This window comes from Triticum aestivum, chromosome 3A (assembly GCF_018294505.1).
Source record: "Triticum aestivum cultivar Chinese Spring chromosome 3A, IWGSC CS RefSeq v2.1, whole genome shotgun sequence".
In the NCBI taxonomy this organism is placed as follows: Eukaryota; Viridiplantae; Streptophyta; class Magnoliopsida; order Poales; family Poaceae; genus Triticum; species Triticum aestivum.
This window is the reverse complement of record NC_057800.1, coordinates 42161279-42182728: the sequence shown is the minus strand read 5'-3', so window position 1 is coordinate 42182728 and position 21450 is coordinate 42161279.

Here is a 21450-nt window from a genome sequence, read left to right as displayed (position 1 = left end):
GGTGGCTAGTCACTCGTCGATGTCAAGGTCTACATAGAACCCATCGGAGGGGGCGGTGTTGTCTGAAAACAGTAATTAAGCAAACATGAGTACAAAGGTACTCAGCAAGTCTTACATCAGATCCTACTATACATGCTTATTCTCAAGAAGGTGGTGGGGTTAATGCACCAAGCCAGCTTTGACTCTTGGCTAAGCTATCCTACGGAACTCCTCCAGTAAAATAGTTTTCGCACACGAGTCCACTACTCACCAACACAATACTCCACCGGGGATCCTCCCTCGTCATCCTACGAGAGGGCCATCCTCGGTACTCACACTTATCTTGAGTCTTTTAGCAGTATCCATTAACTTGTCTATGAACTGTATAGGCAACCAAGTAGTCCTTCACCGCGGACGCGGCTATTCGAATAGTTTTATAGCCTGCAGGGGTGTACTTCTTCATACACGCTTTCACCACTTACCGCCGCTTACACGACATGTACTCGGCAACCTTCAAGCGGAAGCCCAGCGAGGGTGTCGGCCACGGCCTACCTAAACACTTAAGTCTCTAGTCCAGGTTTATCGCCTATCCAGGTTCCATCCGCAGGGAGTCCGGCCGAGGTTTCCACATACGGCCCCGAATGATGTGAACAGGGTCCCGAGACGCCAAACGGGCGCCCGGCATACCCAGCCATGGTGTATCTACCGCAACATAGCCCACCCCTAGGGTCAGCGCTACGCACGGCCGCGAACACATAACCTACAAACACCAGAAACTATTTGCAACTCCTGGACAGAGTACTAGGGTGATTAAGAAGCCGAGAGGGTCCATTGGTTTCGGGCCCAATGTACGGTAGTAACTGCATCTTAAATCACACATACAGATCTCAGTTCTTATGGACGGCCTCAATGAAACAACCCACCATGTACTCCTACATGGCCTCTCATCGATACCTTTACCAAAACATGTTCAACACTTCCCTCATATTACCGACACAAGCATTTCACTCTAGCCCATCACCCAGATGAACCAGACCTGACACAACTCTAAGCATAGCAGGCATAGCAAGGTAGGAATCACATACATGGCTCAATCAACTCCTACACATGCTAGTGGGTTTCATCTAGTTACTGTGGCAATGACAGGTCATGCAGAGGATAAGGGTTCAACTACCGTAACACACAGCAATTTGAATCACGTTGTCTTAATGCAGTAAACCAGAGCAGAAGCGAGAACATGGGTTTGTATCGAAATGGTCAATGGGTTGCTTTCCTGATGGAGTGGTAGTGGGATACTGCCGTTCAGTTGGATACTCGTGAATATCCTCGGAGGCAGAACCTACCACGAAGAACACATCGGAACACAATCAACACATGACGATATGCAACAATATGATGCATGCTATGACATGGCAATATGAATGTGTCTTGGCCTAATGCAAGTTATAATAGAAAGGAATGAACTCATTTGAATCAAAGATTCAAATATTAGCTCATTAAACATGGCCTTAATAGTGCATTTCCTTAATCTGCTTAAACAGCAAGGTAAACTTGTTTTGTCATGCATGAAACCGTTACAGATGGATAGATTGAATTTTTCTGATCATTTTTCATATATAAATCTTTGCATTTGGAGCTATGGTTGATTTTCTATGATTTTTAGAAGTTTTGACTATTTTTTGGAATTTCCTGTATAAGAATAATTCCAGTAATTTAATTACTGTGTCAGCATTACGTCAGGGTGACGTCAGTGGTCAACGGGGACATCCAGGTCAAACCTGACTGGTGGGTCCCGCATGTCAGTAGTTAATTAAGCTAATTATTTTTAGTTAAAACTAATTTGATTTAGTTAACAGAGGGGGCCCACTTGTCATTGACTCAGGGGAGTCAAACCGGGGTCAAACCCCTGGTCGGCGGGGCTAATCCCGCCGGCGTTGAGCCGCCGGTGAGGCCGAGACGGTGGAGGGCTTCGGATTTGGTCCCCTGGTGACCAAATCAACGGCGGAGACGTGCTACGCGTAGCTGGGGCTCGCGCGCATCTAGTGGGGCAAGTGGGAGGAGCTGGGGTGGCGCGAGCTCACCGGAATCGAGCTCATGGCGGCGGCCGGAGTTCGGGCGGGGTTGGTTTCGAGGCTACGGTGCATGGGAGAAGGAGCTGGTGGTGGCTACGGGTTCCTGGTGCTGCGTTGAGCTCAACGGTGGACTTGGCTTCGAGCCACTGTTGCTCTGGCCACGACGGCGCCATGGCCGGCGGCGGGGAGCTCTCGGGTGCGGTGGAGGTGGCGGCTACAGGGGCCATACGAGCACGGGAGCTAGGGGAAAAGGAAGAGGAGATCACAGCGGGGTCGGAGAGGGGGTCAGCGAGCTCGGGGAGGTCCTGGCGGCGGCGAATCGACCGGAGATGGCTCGGGTGCCCGAGGTTGAAGACGAGGGCGAAGACGGCGTTCGGCGGCGGTTGGAGTCGCGTGGGTCGGCGGGAAGGTGCAGGGCGACGAGGCGGAGCTATTGGGCTCGTCGGAGGGGCGAGGGGGTGGCTCTGGCGTCGTCTACGACGAATGGCGGCGAGGAACGCGCTCGGGCATCGCGGGAGAGAGTGAGGGAGACGAGGGGGAGAGTGAGCGAGGATGAGAGGGGGACGTGGGGGTCGCGTGGCATCCCTGGACGTCTCCAAGGCGTCGGCGGAAGCAGGAGGTGGCCGGCGTGTGGCCGCGGGCGCCGGCCACGCGCTCCGCGTCCTTCTGGCGCGAGGAGGACGACGACTGGTAGCCAGTCGGCTGGGCCGAGCCAGGTGGGCTGCGCCAGCACAGGTAAGGCCCAGGTAGCTTCCCTCTCTCTCTTTTTTTCTAATTGTCTCTGTTTTTCTATTAACTGCAACTGTTGGGCTTTGATTAAAATACTAAAATATTTCCAAAAACCCTGAAAATAAATGTGGGCTCTGTTTAGAATATTTCCAACAGCAAACATTTATTTCCAGAATTATTTGAGCACTTAAATTATTTTATAGCATTTAAATGCCCAAATTCAAATACTTATGATTTAACTCAATGACCTTCTGTTGACCTAGGAAAATGTGCACCAATTTTGCCAGAGGTTCTAACCCAAGACAAAGAGGATGAACTTTTTAGAAGGGCATTTCAGGTTCATTGAAAATAATTTTAGTAAACCCTAGTTGTTTCCAGGGGGTGTTGGGGGTTTCTGCCTTCCCCATTTCAAATTTGAGAGAAATTTAAACATGATGCACACTCTAATGCTTGAACTAGCTAGGGTGTGACACCCGCGTGTGTGATGCCCCCGATTCGACCGTACACTAATCATACACGCAAATGTGTACGATCAAGATCAGGGACTCACGGGGAGATATCACAACACAACTCTATACACAAATAGAAATAATACAAGCTTCATATTACAAGCCAGGGGCCTCGAGGGCTCGAATGCAAGCTCGATACACAAGCGTCAGCGGAAGCAACATTATCTGAGTATAGACATAAGTTAAACAAGGATTCCTTAAGAAGGCTAACACAAACATCAGCGATCGAGGAGGTAAGGCCTCCTGCCTGGGACCTCCTAACTACTCCTGGTCTTCGGCGGTCTCCACGTAGTAGTATCCGTCGGCGGTGGCATCTGACTCCAAGGATCCACCATCTGGTTGCAACAACCAGAAAGAAGGAAGAAAGGGGAAAAGGGGGGTAGCAAAGCAACCGTGAGTACTCATCCAAAGTACTCGCAAGCATCATATCTATACTAAGTATGCATTGGTATCAAATGGATGGGCTGTATCTGTGGACTGAACTGCAGAATGCCGGAATAGAGGGGAAGGCCTAGCCAATCGAAGACTAGCATCTTCAAGGAGATCCAAGCATCTTACAGCATGTAGAAGAGTAAAGAATAGCAGTTTAATTAACAAGCATGTTGTAGCATTAATGCCCAGAGATCCTTCCTCGACTCCCTGCGAGAAAGCAATCCTGGAGCCACATATCCATCACATATCAAGTATCCATTTCTAGTTGTATAAGATCAGGATACAAGTCTGAACGTCCATTACCGAGGACACGGTATTCGAATATATAACTTCCCTGTAGGGGTGGACCACGTTACCCAACATGCTCGATCACTCCGGCAGGACACACCTTTCTAGGGTCAATGCCCGGCCTCAGAAGATCAACACGTCGCAACCCTACCTAGGCTCAGCAGAGAGGTCCCCGTCGGTCCACATCCTAAGCGCCCTGGGGTCTTGGGCTCATCGCCCGTTGCACTCCAGGTCGTTGCGCGCAGGGTGGATACCAGCACCGCCTCGAATGGCCAGCACGATCCAACCGTGTCGCCATGCTGAACTGGACATCTGATAAAGCTTCGGCTGATACTGCGACGTCGAGGCCCATAACTATTCTCGCGTGGTGGTTAGTGCGTAAAGGCCAGAGGCCAATTCAGAACAAATACCCAAACCTGTTAGTGCATGATTAAAAGAAGTGACGGCTGTCGGGACAAGTCCGGAGCTATCACCCCTCCTGGGTGATACTGCTAAACAGCCAGCCGCCACCGTAACAACTCCTCGGGTGCTCTCCGGGCCCACCCGACTTTCACCAATGTCTCAAGTAAAGTCAAGGTAACCATATGTCCAAAACATCAAGGAAGAAAACCCGAGGAATCACCCCCGGTGGATTCCACTCAATGTAATCATCAAGGTGAATGTAAGAGGGACCACCCTCGAGGTTCACACTTGAGGTGTTGAACGATAGAGCCATATCGGGGAATGGTGAAAGAGGAAATCACCCTCGATGACCACGACTGAATAGCTACACTACAGAATTATCATCAGCAGTGCATTATGAGGGATCACCCTCGGCACTCGATAGTAGCTCTACAGAGTCGAGCAACAAAAGGGGCGTGATGTGATGTGAGGTGTCGGGCTCTGGTTGTCGATCACGTTGATCGAGTCGTCGATGATGAAGCAGGGGCAACAAGGACAAGGTGGAGGTCACTGATGGATCACTATCCAACCTATACTAAGCAGTTAAGGATAAGCAGGTAGGTAACAATAGTAGGTACAAAAGCAGGCTATGCATCAGAATAGGAGCAATCAATAACAGTAGCAAAATCTAATGCAAGCATGAGAGAATGGAATGGGCGATATTGGGATGATCAAAGGGGGGCTTGCCTGGAAGCTCTGCTGAAAGGGAAGAAGGGTCGTCGTCGACGTAGTCGATCACAGGGGCATCAGTAGCAGTCTCGGGGTCAATCGGAGAAGGAAAGGGGGAAGAAACAGTAAATATAAGCAAACAGATGCATGAAAAGTCAAAAGCAGTGCAAGCGGTGTTCTAACGCGGTGCTACACGATATCGGCGAAGGGGGATAACGTCCGGAAAGTTTTCCCGGAGTTAGGCATTTTCGGATAGACGAACCGGAGGGGAAAAGTTTGATGTTCGCTATGCTAGGGATGTGTGGCGGCCGAACTGACCGCGTATTCGGATTCTTCATATTATTCTGAGCAACTTTCATGTATAAAACTTTTTCATCCGAGTTACGGATCAATTTTTATGATTTTCCGAAGTTTAAAACAATTCTTGGATTTATTATTAATTCTAATTAAAATAGCAAAAATGCTAAGTGCACCCAGGGGCTGACCAATGGGTCCAGGGGGTCCCAGTTGACCAGTCAATATTTGACTGGTCAGCAGGGGGTGGGGTCCCCCTGTCATGCACACATGTATCTAACTATTGATTAAATTAACTAATATAGTTCATTAGTTTAATTAAGATTAATTAATTAAGTTAATCAAGTGTTTAATTAATTAATTAGTTATAATATACTTTTAACATTTTTTATCTAAACATGGGCGTGGGGCCCGCTGGCAGTGGCCCAAGGCCAGCCAGGGCGGGTTAATGAGCGCATGACCGAGAAGGGGCGGACCGAGCGTGGCGGGGCGCTGGCCACCGGCGCCAGCCGGGGTGGTGAGAGGGCGCCGGGTGAGGGGCGAGGTCACCGGGCGCGGCCTCCGGTGAGGCCAGGCGAGGTGGGGTCAGAGCGACGGGCTACTGTGGCGCAGGCGGGCGACGGCGCTAGGCGCGGCGGCAGCGGCAGGGTTGTGGCGCCGGGCAGAAGCGGGACAGCGGCGCAGGATGGGCGCGCGCCGGGGAAGGGGGAGGCGGCCGAAGCAACCGTGGGGGCTGCGAGCGGGAGGGCGCAGTTGGCTCGACGAGCGGGAGGGCGCGGGGGCGAGCGGGAGGGGCGCAGTTGGCTCGACGAGCGCCGGGCGGCAGCGGCGCGCACAACAGTGGGCGTGTAGCGATGAGGGCATGTGCGGTTGTGGGGCTGCGTGAACGGGTGGGGCACGACACGTTGGCGTCCTGGGAGCCTAGGAGCACGTTAGTGGCTCTGGTTTGACCTGGGGTGGACGAGGTCGAGCACCACGAGCTCACCGGCGGGAGCAGAGCCACGGCCAGAACACAACGACTACCGTGACGGATCGAGGCAGGAACAAGGGGGATTCGAAGGAGGAGCTCACAGCCATTGTAGAGAAGGCCCGGGGACGACTCGAGGTGCTCGGGGTGGCGTGGATCGACGGCGAGCTCCGGTGCATCCGACGGTGGAGCGAGCGCTGCCGTGCTCCCCGGGTCCAGGCGCTTGGCGTAGATAGTGAAGAAGACGCCCGCGAGGCGAATGGACAGGGAGGCACGACGCGGGGATGAAGGTGGGCGTGGCTACACCAGAGCCATGGCGACGGTGGTTCGGTCTCTCACGGGGGGAGAAGAACCGGCGCTAGTAATGAAGGGGGAAGTAGCTAGGGTTTGCCCGGGGCTCGAGGGAGACCTTATCTGCGTTGGGGAGCCACGGGATGGACGCCGTGTGGCCATTCGCGGCCATGGACGGGGCTCACGCGTCCACGGACTCCTGGTGAGCAGTAGGAAGGAGGAGGTGGCGACGTGGGCTGGGCTCCCACTGTTGACTTAGAGCCGTGTCCACTAGTAGTTTAGGTCTTTTACTTTTTTAAAATATTTGTTTCCTACTTTGCATTTTATTTGAGCTAATAAAAGAGTTTTGTTTAATACAAAACTTGGCACAAAAATACAAGGCAATAACCTGGGTTGGTCCAAAAAGTTCCAAAGCATTTGGGAGTGTTCAACTATTTTTAGAAATTGAAAAGCTCAAATAATTGGCTAATGGTCCGCTGAATAAATTCTCAGGGGCACTGTAGGAATCCAAAAGAGGTTGATTCCAACATGACAAATATCCATGGACTATTTGCCACACTTTGCACATTTTAGTTTGTATGTTTGAGAAATTTGAATTTTGGACTTCAATTTGAACTTGAATTTGAATCATGATTTGGATCAAGTGAGGATTAGTAACAGTAATGTGATGGAAAGGCACCATTAGCGGGGATTACTGTAGCTTAATTATTCGGGTGTCACAGCGTGCCTGTGCTATTATGTTGGCATAGGTTACATCATGTGTCTACCCCCACTATATATGAGAGGCCTAGGATACAAGTGTCCTACTTGGACACAACTCCATATCCTGTCCACACACTGTACGACTTCAAGTCCAACTGTAACCTAACTTGTACAATAATATTCGACACAACTCTAACAAACTCCACCTTGCCGAATATTCTTCACCACCTTAAATTCGTCCATGCGTCGAACCTCCATGTACATTGGACTTGAGATACGCCATGAGCACAGCTGCTACTCCCAGACTCCATATGACTCCACCTACAACTGTAGTCCCTTCTCGTCTTCTTCACAGTCAACACTCGAGCAAAATTAAGCTTCTCAGTACTCTACTTTGTGCTCCCAACTTTCAGAGTTTCCGTTCAACGGCATCACGCACCGATAATTTATCTGCGTGAAAATGAACAACTCACATATTGGATGTCACATACAAGAGTTACCTGAACTCAACATCACCGCTCTTTCTTAACCGTCTTTCTGAAACTTGAAGGAATTTCACCGTCGCCCTATGTTACCCTGAGTCAAATTCACAGTTGTCTCATCCTTTTTTCCGGATAGTCTTTGACATATCCCATAGCTATAGCACTCCGCCTCCTTCTGTACTTATGATCCGCACTTTGCAATGCGCACTGAACACCACAGAATATACGGCCATGTACTCTCTCAGCTTTTGACAATTTCAGACTTTCCGCCACTTTCTCGGATTCTCCATGGTCAACTCCTGTCCATCAACCGGCACCGATAGACCTAGTCACCAACTTGAATCCGGTACTCGTCAACACTGCTTCAGCCCCCCTGCACACTTTGTCTAACAACATACCTGACCACCGATGACCTAGCCTATCGCTGTGTCTCGTGCTTACCGCACGCCTCGCCGCTATCACCGGTCGAGCCTCTGCTGTCCTGGTCGAGTCTCCCGGGTAGCTAGCCCCCACTGTCTCAACTCCCACTACAAAGAACCATCGATCTTCACCGACCGATGCCGAGTATCACGCCTCCATCAGACAACTGGCGCCAGTCCGATCAACGTGTCTCTCGCTTTACCCGCTGAAAATAGGCTTCGACTCTCCGTTAACTTACGCCGTAGCCCCTCCATCAGCACAGAGTGTAGTCATCCATCAGACTCCAGCTCCACCTTCAACATGACTCCATGGTGGTTGTACGTGCCACCCTCCCACGCCCTGTCGACTCCAAGCTCTCATGTGCACCGTCTTGAATCAACCCTGTGCAATAGTCTATCGAAGCCGCACAAGCCCTCAAGCCTGCATCACGTGTTTCCACGCCCCAGAAGTCGGCCACCATCAGCATCACGCTCCTATGTCGTCGTCGCTGAAATCACCACCGTCTTCTGCTTTGCCAACATCAATGTCGATCCATCAGACTGTCCAGTCCGACCTAGCCGAAATTATCCGACTGCAACCATGCTCCACCCTGTGTCATGTCCGCCCACACATCTTTATGCATTGCTTGACACTCTGTGTATGCATGATCCTACCACGGCGTGCTGCAGACTCCTCCAAGCCTTATACGCACGTCGCCATCCTCGCCACATACTCTTTGAACCCTGTTAGCAATCTCTCGAATACGCACGAGTGTGCGTACTATATATATTAAGAAGAAAGAGGGGTAAAGAGCCCTCCACAATGTTGTTACACGCTAATTACATGCACAAACACTCCACCTCCACCCTACTTTCTATCGTAGCTAACTTGTCCCGCCCGTCCGCCGTTCCACCCGGTTGAAGAAGATGGTTAGGTCACCCTTAAGCAGTCCCGCTTGTTTCCAATTCCGCCCTTCCTCCACGAAGCGGCGAAGCACATGTGGAATAGATGGGGAAGCACCCTCAAAAACGATTTCATTGCGATGCTTCCAAATCTCCCATATGGCTAAGACATGAAAAGCATTGAGCACTCTCTTGCGGGTCTCATTTGAGTTTTGTGCTGCGCACCAACCAGCAAGCATGTCCGTCGTCGTGGGTATCCACCCGGGCTTGTCCATGGCTTGAAAGATCGCAGCCCAAATCTGCCTGGCAAAGCCACACCGAATGAAAAGGTGATCGATGCTCTCCTCCTCTTGGCTGCATAATGGGCAACTGTCTTGGTGGTCAAGGCCTCTCCTCGCCAGCCGGTCCGAGGTCCAGCATCTGTTCTACGTAGCCAGCCACACAAAGAAACGGCAACGTAGCGGCGCCTTAGCCTTCCATGTAAAGTCAGCTGTTTGATCCACCTCTCTTCCCCAGAACTTTGCCGCATAAGTTGATCGCGTTGAGTATATGACGTTTGTCTCCCAGCACCAAACCACATCATCCTGTCTTGTTTCATCGAGCGTTATGTCAGCAACCCTCGTCCACAATGCGAGGTACTCCTGCAATGCGTCGGGGCTGAGCTCGGGGTTCACGTCTCTTGTCCAGGCATTGTCATGCAATGCTGTGGCAACCGAGCAGGTTTTCCTCGTTCGGGGCCTCACGCGAGCATAGATGTTGGGGGCAATATCATCAACATGGAAACCATCAATCCATCGATCTTCCCAAAACCTTATGCTCTGGCCACTGCCCACAACTGGCCTCATCGCCGAGAGAGCAACCTGACGTGCAGCATTCGGGACTTGGATTTGGAATTTAGCCCAGGGCCGGTCCTTGTCGAATTGTTGCAGCCATGGCCATCGTGCTTGTAAGGCAATATTCAGCCATTGTAGATTTGCGATGCCCAGTCCCCCTGCCCACTTAGGCGAGCAAACCCTTTCCCATGCAACAGCGCAGCTTCCGCCATGCACAGATGCGTCTGCAGCCCATAGAAAACCACGGCAGATTTTGTTCAACGCAGCGATTGTTTTCTTTGGTAAATCAAGAGCCAGCATTGCGTGCAACGGCATTGCGCATAGGACCGACTGGATCACCATTAATCTTCCACTCTTGGGCATCTTAGAGGCCTTCCATTTCGGCAGCGCACCCGCTAGTTGATCCACAAGATAAGACAGTTGCACTGCGGACTGCTTTCTGAGGGTGAGGGGTAGCCCCAAATACTTGCAAGGGAAGGATCCACTAGTGCAGCCAAAGGTCTGTTCCACCATTTCCATCGTTTCAGTCGAGCATCTGATTGGGAATGCTGCAGTTTTTGCAAGGTTTAACTTGAGCCCCGAGGCTTCTCCAAAAGTTTGAAGCAGCAGCCCACAAGTGTGCAAATCAAGCTCGTTTGGTTTGGTGAAGAAAACCACGTCATCGGCGAACATTGAGAGCCGATGCTTCATCCCAGACCGCGCTAGGGGAGCCAGCATGCCCCTCGCAGCCGCAAGCTCGAACATTTGATGCAACGGCTCCATGATCATGATAAATAGCATAGGAGATATTGGGTCGCCCTGCCTTAGTCCGATATGATTTGAGATTGGTCTTCCTGGCGTCCCATTCACCATGATTCTAGTGGACGAAGTCGCAAGCAGCCCACATATCCAGTCCACCCAACGAGCGCCAAAACCCATGGCAGTAAGAACTTCCACCAAGAATGGCCATTGCACTAAATCAAAAGCTTTGGAGATATCCAGTTTGAGCATAACTATCGGTTCCCGAAGGGCATGGAGACGTCGCGCAGTGCATTGAACCAACATGAAGTTGTCTTGAATTGATCGTCCCTTGACGAAAGGACTTTGGTGATTGCCCACGAGGAACGGTAGCTCGGCGGCGAGACGTGAAGCCAAGACTTTGTCGAAGATTTTGATCACCCCATGCACCAAACTAACTGGCCTAAAGTCCTTAATATCCACAGCTCCTTCCTTCTTCGGCAACAGGGTCACAATTGCCTTGTTGAGCACTGCCAAACCTCTCATGTCCACCTGGTAAAAAGCTTCAAAAGCCCGCATGAAATCCTGACGAATAATGCTCCAGCACGCAGCATAAAACCGGATCGTGAATCCATCCGGCCCCGGCGCTTTGTCAAGCGGCATAGACTTCACAATCTTCTCCACCTCCTCCTCGGTGAGTGGGGTTTCCAGGTGCGCCAAGCTTCATGATGGCAGGTGAATGCTAGCTAGGTCTAGAGCATGCTCTCGCATCGGTGCCTCCCCAAACACAGATGAGAAGTAATCATCTACCTCGTTTGCGATCTTGTCCTGCCTAGTGGCCACTCTGTCCCCATGCCGAATCTTCGTCAGCATGTTCCTCCTCTGCCTATGACAGGTGCTTTGGTGAAAAAAGCTCGTATTTGCATCTCCCTCGCGGAGGACAAGGATTCGTGACCTTTGTCGCACAATGGTGCGCTCGAGTGAGCATAAACCCAGTAACTTCCCTTTGAGCAGCTTCCGTAAAGCATACTCCTGCTCAGTCAGTGCCCTTGATTCCATTACCTTGTCCAGTCGGAAGATCACCTCCATAGCTATACCAATCTGAAGCTTAACATTTCCAATCCAATGATCACTCCACTTTTTCAGACGCTTCGTCGTTGCCCTTAGCTTTGCATCAAGCACCACATACGGATTTCCCTCGCTTGAGACCGAGCTCCACGCCTCCTGCACCGTTTGCATGAAACCCTCTGCCTTGGTCCAAAAAGATTTAAACTTGAATTGCCGTCCCATACACAAGTCGGCATTTAGATCCAAAAGAAGATGGCAGTGATCTGACACGGCCGAACCTAGCGCGGTAAGCTGACAAGTTGGGTAGCAATCCTCCCAATCCGCAGTGGCAAACACACGGTCAATTCGCTCCAAAGTTGCACGCTCCCTCTCATTTGACCAAGTATATCTCCTGCCGTTTAGGTAGATTTCCTTCAGCTCGAGGAAATTGAGCTTTGCCCGAAAATGCGCCATCCTCCTCCTATTGATGAGAGAGTTGCTTTTGTCCTCCGGGTTTACCAATAGATTGAAATCCCCCAGTACCGTCCAAGGGCCGGCAATGAGCTCTCGAATGTTCACCAATTCTTGCATAAAAGCAATCTTCTCATGATCCTGTTGCGGTCCATAGACCCGGGTTACCCACCATTGCGCTCCACCCAGGTGCTTGACTAGCGCCGTTAACGCATTCTCCGTGTAGTGGGGATTTGAGATGGCAACCACTGAAGCGTCCCATGCAAGGAGAATCCCCCCTTGTACCTACTGCCGGCAAGTAAAAGAAACTTTCAAATTTATTCCCAAGACATTGAGTCACCAGCTCCACCGTTACAACCTATAGCTTTGTCTCTTGAAAGCACACTATGCTGGTCTGGCCGCCACTACCACCTGATAAATGGCATTACGTCTCGCGGGATTGTTAAGGCCCCGCACATTCCACACAAGAGTTTTGAAAGGAACATCACTCATCACAACGGCCTACAACGACCACCCCCACAGCACAACCTCAACGCTGGCTCGTGTCCACCGCGCTCTGCTCAAGCAAGGGCAAAGCCGAAGCATCCCAGCCAAACAGAGCAAGAATCGCTCGAATATGGCCATCTGATAATGGTTGCTCGAATAGCTTAGCATAATTCTGCAGCGCTTTTGTCGCTAATGACTTCGCCCTCATTGGCCAGACAGAGCTTTCTGATTAGAACATTTTGCTGCTTTGAAGCAAAGGAACCGCACCCCACACCCTTGGCCAGGAGCACACTTCGCCTTGGATTGGCCACCGGCTCGCGCTTCCTTCGAGGCCGCCTCCTGGTCCCGTCTTTTGCCGCAGGTGGCCTACTGCCGAGTAGTGGCGACAGGGCCTTTTTTAGCTCACCACACAGTTCTTCCAGGGAGGATTGCTACCTCTTGAGCTTGCGTTGGATTTCCCCGAAGAGGAAAGGATGATGCGGCAGAGTAGCATAAGTATTTCCCTCAGTTTTTGAGAACCAAGGTATCAATCCAGTAGGAGGCCACGCGCAAGTCCCTCGTGCCTACACAACATAAAGAGCTTAACGCAACCAACGCGATTAGGGGTTGTCAATCCCTTCACGGTCACTTACGAAAGTGAGATCTGATAGATAATATTTTTGGTATAAAGATGCAAAGTGAAAAGTAAAAGACAAAGTAAAAAAGCAAAGCAAAATAAAAGTGATGGAGATTGATATGATGAGAATAGACCCGGGGGCCATAGGTTTCACTAGTGGCTTCTCTCGAGAGCATAAGTATTCTACGGTGGGTGAACAAATTACTGTTGAGCAATTGACAGAATTGAGCATAGTTATGAGAATATCTAGGCATGATCATGTATATAGGCATCACGTCCGTGACAAGTAGATCGAAACGATTCTGCATCTACTACTATTACTCCACTCATCGACCGCTATCTAGCATGCATCTAGAGTATTAAGTTAAAAACAGAGTAACGCTTTAAGCAAGATGACATGATGTAGAGAGATAAATTCATGCAATATGAAATAAACCCCATCTTGTTATCCTCGATGGCAACGATACAATACGTGCCTTGTTGCCCCTTCTGTCACTGGGAAAGGACACCGCAAGATCGAACCTGAAGCTAAGCACTTCTCCCATGGCAAGAACTACCAATCTAGTTGGCCAAACCAAACGGATAATTCGAAGAGACTTGCAAAGATAACCAATCATACATAAAAGAATTCAGAGAAGATTCAATATTATTCATAGATAGACTTGATCATAAACCCACAATTCATCGGTCTCAACAAACACACCGCAAAAAGAAGAAGATTACATTGAATAGATCTCCACAAGAGAGGGGGAGAACATTGTATTGAGATCTAGAAAGAGAGAAGAAGCCATCTAGATAATAACTATGGACCCGAAGGTCTGAGGTAAACTACTTGCACTTCATCGGAGAGGCTATGATGATGTAGAAGCCCTCCGTGATGACGGCCCTCTCCGGCGGACCTCCGAAACAGGCCCCAAGATGGGATCTTGTGGATACAGAAAGTTGCGGCGGTGGAATTAGGTTTTTGGCTCATGTTCTGATTGTTTGGGGGTACGTGGATATATATAGGAGGAAGAAGTACGTTGGTGGAGCTTCGAGGGGCCCACGAGGCAGGGGAGCGCGCCCTAGGGGGGGCGCCGCCCACCCTCGTGACCACCTCTTCGATGCCTTGGCATAGGGTCCAAGTCTTCTGGGTCTTATCCGGTGAGAAAATCACGTTCCAAAAAGGATTTTTCTGTTTGGACTCCATTTGATATTCCGTTTCTTCGAAACACTGAAATAGGCAAAAAAACAACAATTCTGGGCTGGGCCTCCAGTTAATAGGTTAGTCCCAAAAATAATATAAAAGTGGAAAATAAAGCCCAATATAGTCCAAAACAGAAGATAATATAGCATGGAGCAATCAAAAATTATAGATATGTTGGAGACGTATCAGGCATCCCCAAGCTTAATTCCTGCTCGTCCTCGAGGAGGTAAATGATAAAAAGAGAATTTTTGATGCGGAGTGCTACTTGGCATAATTTCAATGCAAAATTTCTTAATTGTGGTATGAATATTCAGATTCAAAAGATTCAAGACAAAAGTTTATGTTGACATAAAGAATAATAATACTTCAAGCATACTAATAAAGCAATTATGTCTTCTCAAAATAAGATGGCCAAATAAAGTTATCCCTACAAAATCATATAGTCTGGCTATGCTCTATCTTCACCACACAAAGTATTTAAATCATGCACAACCCCGATGACAAGCCAAGCAATTGTTTCATACTCTAACTTTTTCAAAACTTTTTCGATCTTCACGCAATACATGAGCGTGAGCCATGGATATAGCACTTATAGGTGGAATAGAATGGTGGTTGTGGAGAAGATAAAAGGAGGGGAAGATAGTCTCACATCAACTAGGCGTATCAACGGGCTATGGAGATGCCCATCAATAGATATCAATGTGAGTGAGTAGGGATTGCCATGCAACGGATGCACTAGAGATATAAGTATATGAAATCTCATCAAAAGAAACTAAGTGGGTGTACATCTAACTTGCTTGCTCACGAATAGGGCAATTGGGGAAGCCCATCATTGGAATATACAAGCCAAGTTCTATAATGAAAAATTTCCACTAGTATATGAAAGTGATATAAAGAGAGACTCTCTATCATGAAGATCATGGTGCTACTTTGAAGCACAAGTGTGGTAAAAGGATAGTAGCATTGTCCCTTCTCTCTTTATCTCTCATTTTTTTTTGGGCCTTTTCTTTTTTTATGGCCTCTTTTTTTTGTCCGGAGTCTCATCCCGACTTATGGGGGAATCATAGTCTCCATCATCCTTTCCTCACTTGGGACAATGCTCTAAAAAATGATGATCATCACACTTTTATTTTTCTTACAACTCAACAATTACAACTCTATACTTAGAACAAATATGACTCTATATGAATGCCTCCGGCGGTGTACCGGGATATGCAATGAATCAAGAGTGACATGTATGAAAGAATTATGAACGGTGGCTTTGCCACAAATACGATGTCAACTACATGATCATGCTAGCAATATGACAATTTTGGAGCGTGTCATAATAAACGGAACGGTGGAAAGTTGCATGGCAATATATCTCGGAATGGCTATGGAAATGCCATGATAGGTAGGTATGGTGGCTGTTTTGAGGAAGGTATATGGTGGGTGTATGATACCAGCGAAAGGTGCGCGGTATTAGAGAGGCTAGCAATGATGGAAGGATGGGAAAAAGTGCGTATAATCCATGGACTCAACATTAGTCATAAAGAACTCATATACTTATTGCAAAAATCTAGAAGTTATCAAAGCAAAGTATTACGCGCATGCTCCTAGGGGGATAGATTGGTAGGAAAAGACCATCGCTATTCCCCGACCGCCACTCATAAGGAAGACAATTAATAAATAAATCATGCTCCGACTTCATCACATAACGGTTCACCATACATGCATGCTATGGGAATCACAAACTTTAACACAAGTATTCTTCAAATTCACAACTACTAAACTAGCATGACTCTAATATTATCACCTCCATATCTCAAAACAATTATCATGCTTCAATCTTCTCTTAGTATTCAACGCACTCAAAAGAAAAATTCATAAATCTTGAACACCAAGCATGTCATTATTATTAAGCAAATTACCATGCTATTAAGACTCTCAAAATAATTTAAGTGAATCATGAGAGATCAATAATTTCTTTAAAACAAACCACCACCGTGCTCTATTTCTTTAAAACAAACCACCACCGTGCTCTAAAAGATCTAAGTGAAGCACATAGAGCAAAATTATAACGCTCAAAAGATTTTAGTGAAGCACATCGAGCAAAACTACATAGCTCAAAAGATATAAGTGAAGCACATAGAGCAAAACTACATATCTCAAAAGATATAAGTGAAGCACATAGAGTATTCTATCAAATTCCAATTCATGTATGGCTCTCTCAAAAGCTGTGTACAGAAAGGATGATTGTGGCACACTAACAAACAAATACACAAATAATACAAGACACTCCAAGCAAAACACATATCATGTTGGTGAATAAAAATATAGCTCCAAGTAAATTATCGATGGAAGTGGACGAAAGAGGGGATGCCATCCGGGGCATCCCCAAGCTTTGACTTTTTGGTGTCCTTGGATTATCTTGGGGGTGCCATGGGCATCCCCAAGCTTAGGCTCTTGCCACTCCTTGTTCCATAATCCACAAAAAGAATTCACCCAAAAATTGAAAACTTCACAACACAAAACTCAACAGAAATCTCGTGAGCTCCGTTAGAGAAAGAAAACAAAAGACCACTACTGTAATGAACTCATTCTTTATTTATATTGGTGTTAAACCTACTGTATTCCAACTTCTCTATGGATCATAACATATTTTACTAACCATAGATTCATCAAAATAAGCAAACAACACACGAAAAACAGAATCTGTCAAAAACAGAACAGTCTGTAGTAATCTGTAACTAACGCAAACTTATGGAACCCAAAAAATTCTACCAAAATTAGACGACCTAGAAAATTTGTTTATTGATCATCAGCAATTGGAATAAATATTTTATCGCGTTCTGATGATTTTTAATAATTCGGGCACTGAACGCAAAGTTTCTGGAAATTACAGCAAGATCAAATAACTATCATCCAAGAAGATCCAATAGGTCTAGCTTGGCACAAACACTAATTAAAACACAAAACCACATCCAAACAGAAGGTAGATGGGTTATTTATTCCCTAACAGAAGAAAAACACAAAAGGCTAAAAATAAAATTGGGTTGCCTCCCAACAAGCGCTATCGTTTAACGCCCCTAGCTAGGCATAAAAGCGAGGATAGATCTAGGTATTGCCATCTTTGGAAGGCAATCCATAAGTGGCTCTCATGATAGTTTCATATGGCAATTTTATTTTCTTTCTTGGAAAGTGTTCCATGCCCTTTTTTAATGGAAATTGGAATCTAATATTCCCTTCCTTCATATCAATAATCGCACCAACCGTTCTAAGGAAAGGTCTACCAAGAATAATAGGGCAAGAAGGATTGCAATCTATATCAAGAACAATGAAATCTACGGGCACATAATTCCTATTTGCAACAATAAGAACATCATTAATCCTTCCCATAGGTTCCTTAAGAGTAGAATCTGCAAGATGCAAGTTTAGAGAGCAATCATCAAAATCGCGGAAATCTAGCAAATCACACAAAGTTTTGGGGATAGTGGAGACACTAGCACCCAAATCACACAAAGCATAAAACTCATGATCTTTAATTTTAATTTTCATAGTTGGTTCCCACTCATCATAGAGTTTTCTAGGGATAGAAACTTTCAACTCAAGCTTTTCTTCATAAGATTGCATCAAGGCATCAACAATATGTTCGGTAAAGGCTTTCTTTTGACTATAAGCATGCGGAGAATTTAGAACGGATTGCAACAAGGAAATACAATCAATCAAAGAGCAACTTTCATAATTAAATTCCTTGAAATCCAATATAGTGGGTTTAGCAACATCTAGATTTTTATTTCTTTCAATCCCACTTTCATCAATTTCATCATAAAGATCTAAATACTCTGATTTTTTAGAACGCCTTCTAGGTAAAGGAAGATCATATTCAATTTCATCAAGATTCATATTGCAAAACAAAGATTTGATAGGGGACACATCAATAACTTTTAGATCTTCATCTTGATTTTTATAGGAATTCGGTTTTGCGGCCATCTTATTGACTAAGGTAGCTTGCATATCCGAAATTTCAGTAGTCATCTTTTCAAGACGAGCAATTTGGGATCTTATACTATCAAATTCTTTAGACATATCATCGAGCTCTTTATTCATGTAACTCATAAAACTTTTTTGTTATTTAAGCTTGTTTCTAAAGAAATTATTATGCTCAAACTGCAAGACCATAAACTTCCTGACGTTATTTTCGATCTCCTCTAACCTTTTAAGTTAAAGGTCACCAAATTTAGGTAGAGTCATTGCGACAAACAAGTAATCCAACACACGAGCAAACAAAAGGCAAGCGAGAAAAAGGCAAACGGAGAAGGAGAAGGAGAAGGAGATTGGGAAAGAGAGGGCGAATAAAACGGCAAGGGTGAAGTGGGGGAGAGGAAAACGAGAGGCAAATGGCAACTAATGTTATGTGGGAGATAGGGATTGTGATGGGTACTTGGTATGTTGACTTTTTGCGTAGACTCCCCGGCAACGGCGCCAGAAATGGCTCGTTGTCGGGAGTCCAAATCTTCACTTGGCTTCGCGTAAGCCTCCCCGGCAACGGCGCCAGAAATTCTTCTTGCTACCTCTTGAGCTTGCGTTGGATTTCCCCGAAGAGGAAAGGATGATGCAACAGAGTAGCGTAAGTATTTCCCTCAGTTTTTGAGAACCAAGGTATCAATCCAGTAGGAGGCCATGCGCAAGTCCCTCGTACCTACACAACACAAAGAGCTCAAAGCAACCAACGCGATTAGGGGTTATCAATCCCTTCACGGTCACTTACGAAAGTGAGATCCGATAGATAATATTTTTGGTATTTTTGGTATAAAGATGCAAAGCGAAAAGTAAAAGACAAAGTAAAAAAAGCAAAGCAAAATAAAAGTGATGGAGATTGATATGATGAGAATAGACCCGGGGGCCATAGGTTTACTAGTGGCTTCTCTCGAGAGCATAAGTATTCTACGGTGGGTGAACAAATTACTGCTGAGCAATTGACAGAATTGAGCATAGTTATGAGAATATCTAGGCATGATCATGTATATAGGCATCACGTTCGTGACAAGTAGATCGAAATGATTCTGCATCTACTACTATTACTCCACTCATCGACCGCTATCCAGCATGCATCTAGAGTATTAAGTTAAAAACAGAGTAACGCTTTAAGCAAGATGACATGATGTAGAGAGATAAATTCATGCAATATGAAATAAACCACATCTTATTATCCTCGATGGCAACGATACAATACGTGCCTTGCTGCCCCTTCTGTCACTGGGAAAGGACACCGCAAGATCGAACCCAAAGCTAAGCACTTCTCCCATGGCAAGAACTACCAATCTAGTTGGCCAAACCAAACGGATAATTCGAAGAGACTTGCAAAGATAACCAATCATACATAAAAGAATTCAGAGAAGATTCAAATATTATTCATAGATAGACTTGATCATAAACCCACAATTCATCGGTCTCAACAAACACGCCGCAAAAAGAAGAAGATTACATCGAATAGATCTCCACAAGAGAGGGGGAGAACATTGTATTGAGATCCAAAAAGAGAGAAGAAGCCATCTAGCTAATAACTATGGACCCGAAGGTCTGAGGTAAACTACTCACACTTCATCGGAGAGGCTATGATGATGTAGAAGCCCTCCGTGATGACGGCCCTCTCCGGCGGAGCTCCGGAATAGGCCCCAAGATGGGATCTTGTGGATACAGAAAGTTGCGGCGATGGAATTAGGTTTTGGCTCCTGTTCTGATCGTTTGGGGGTACGTGGATATATATAGGAGGAAGAAGTACGTCGGTGGAGCTTTGAGGGGCCCACGAGGCAGGGGAGCGCGCCCTAGGCGGGGGGCGCCGCCCACCCTCGTGACCACCTCTTCGATGCCTTGGCGTAGGGTCCAAGTCTCCTGGGTCTTATCCGGTGAGAAAATCACGTTCCAAAAAGGACTTTTCTGTTTGGACTCCTTTTGATATTCTGTTTCTTCGAAACACTGAAATAGGCAAAAAACAGCAATTCTGGACTGGGCCTCCGGTTAATAGGTTAGTCCCAAAAATAATATAAAAGTGAAAAATAAAGTCCATTATAGTCCAAAACAGTAGATAATATAGCATGGAGCAATCAAAAATTATAGATACGTTGGAGACGTATCAAGGCTCGCTGGCCGGCCGACGTGCATGAGCTGCATGGCCCTCCACCAATGATCGGGGGGCGCGTGGGACCGCCCAACCCGTCCGATAGGCTCACACAGAATAATTTATCCACATGCATGCGAACACGAGTTGCTACGACCTCGTCATCCGCCGAAGAAAAGCTGCCCAAAGTCGCTCCCTCAAAAGATGCGCCCGCTGAGTCTTCTGACAACATCCTATCTTGTCCAGGAGATAGCAAATGGGCGCTGCCCCCTCCAGCCTGTCCATGGGGTGGCGCTACCGCCAAACCGCTGAACGTCGGGATCCGAAGCGACCCCACTTGGAAGTCCCCATAGCTGCTCTGGCTCTCCACCTCCTTATCCTCTCCTGTCGGCTTCCAACACGCACCCTGGCTGGTCTTATCCATCATTGACCCTGTCTCTGATTGGCCCGCCTCTGCCAAGCGCCTGTCTAGCTGGCCAGTCGACCGCAGGGATTGCTGCCCAGCAGCCACGACCCCTCCACACTCAGGCTCGGGCTCCGCTTGGTTTGAACCGCAAGACGACGGTGCAACGGGACTTGACTCAAACCCGGTCAAAAGTGGCCGCGGCCCCACCTCGCTTTGGCCGACGAAAGCGGCAGCAGTGACGACTACAGCGCGGCTGGAAAGCGAGCACTGTTCCTCACCGCCTTGCGTCCTCCTCACCGGCGAAGACGCCGGCTCCAGCACTCGAACGCGAGCCGCCAACCTCACCGGCGGATCCCCCTGCGCCAGCGCCGGCGCCGGAGCACGACCACTCGCGGCTGGCCCCTGCCTGGCCGGCCCCGGGCCCCCAGAATC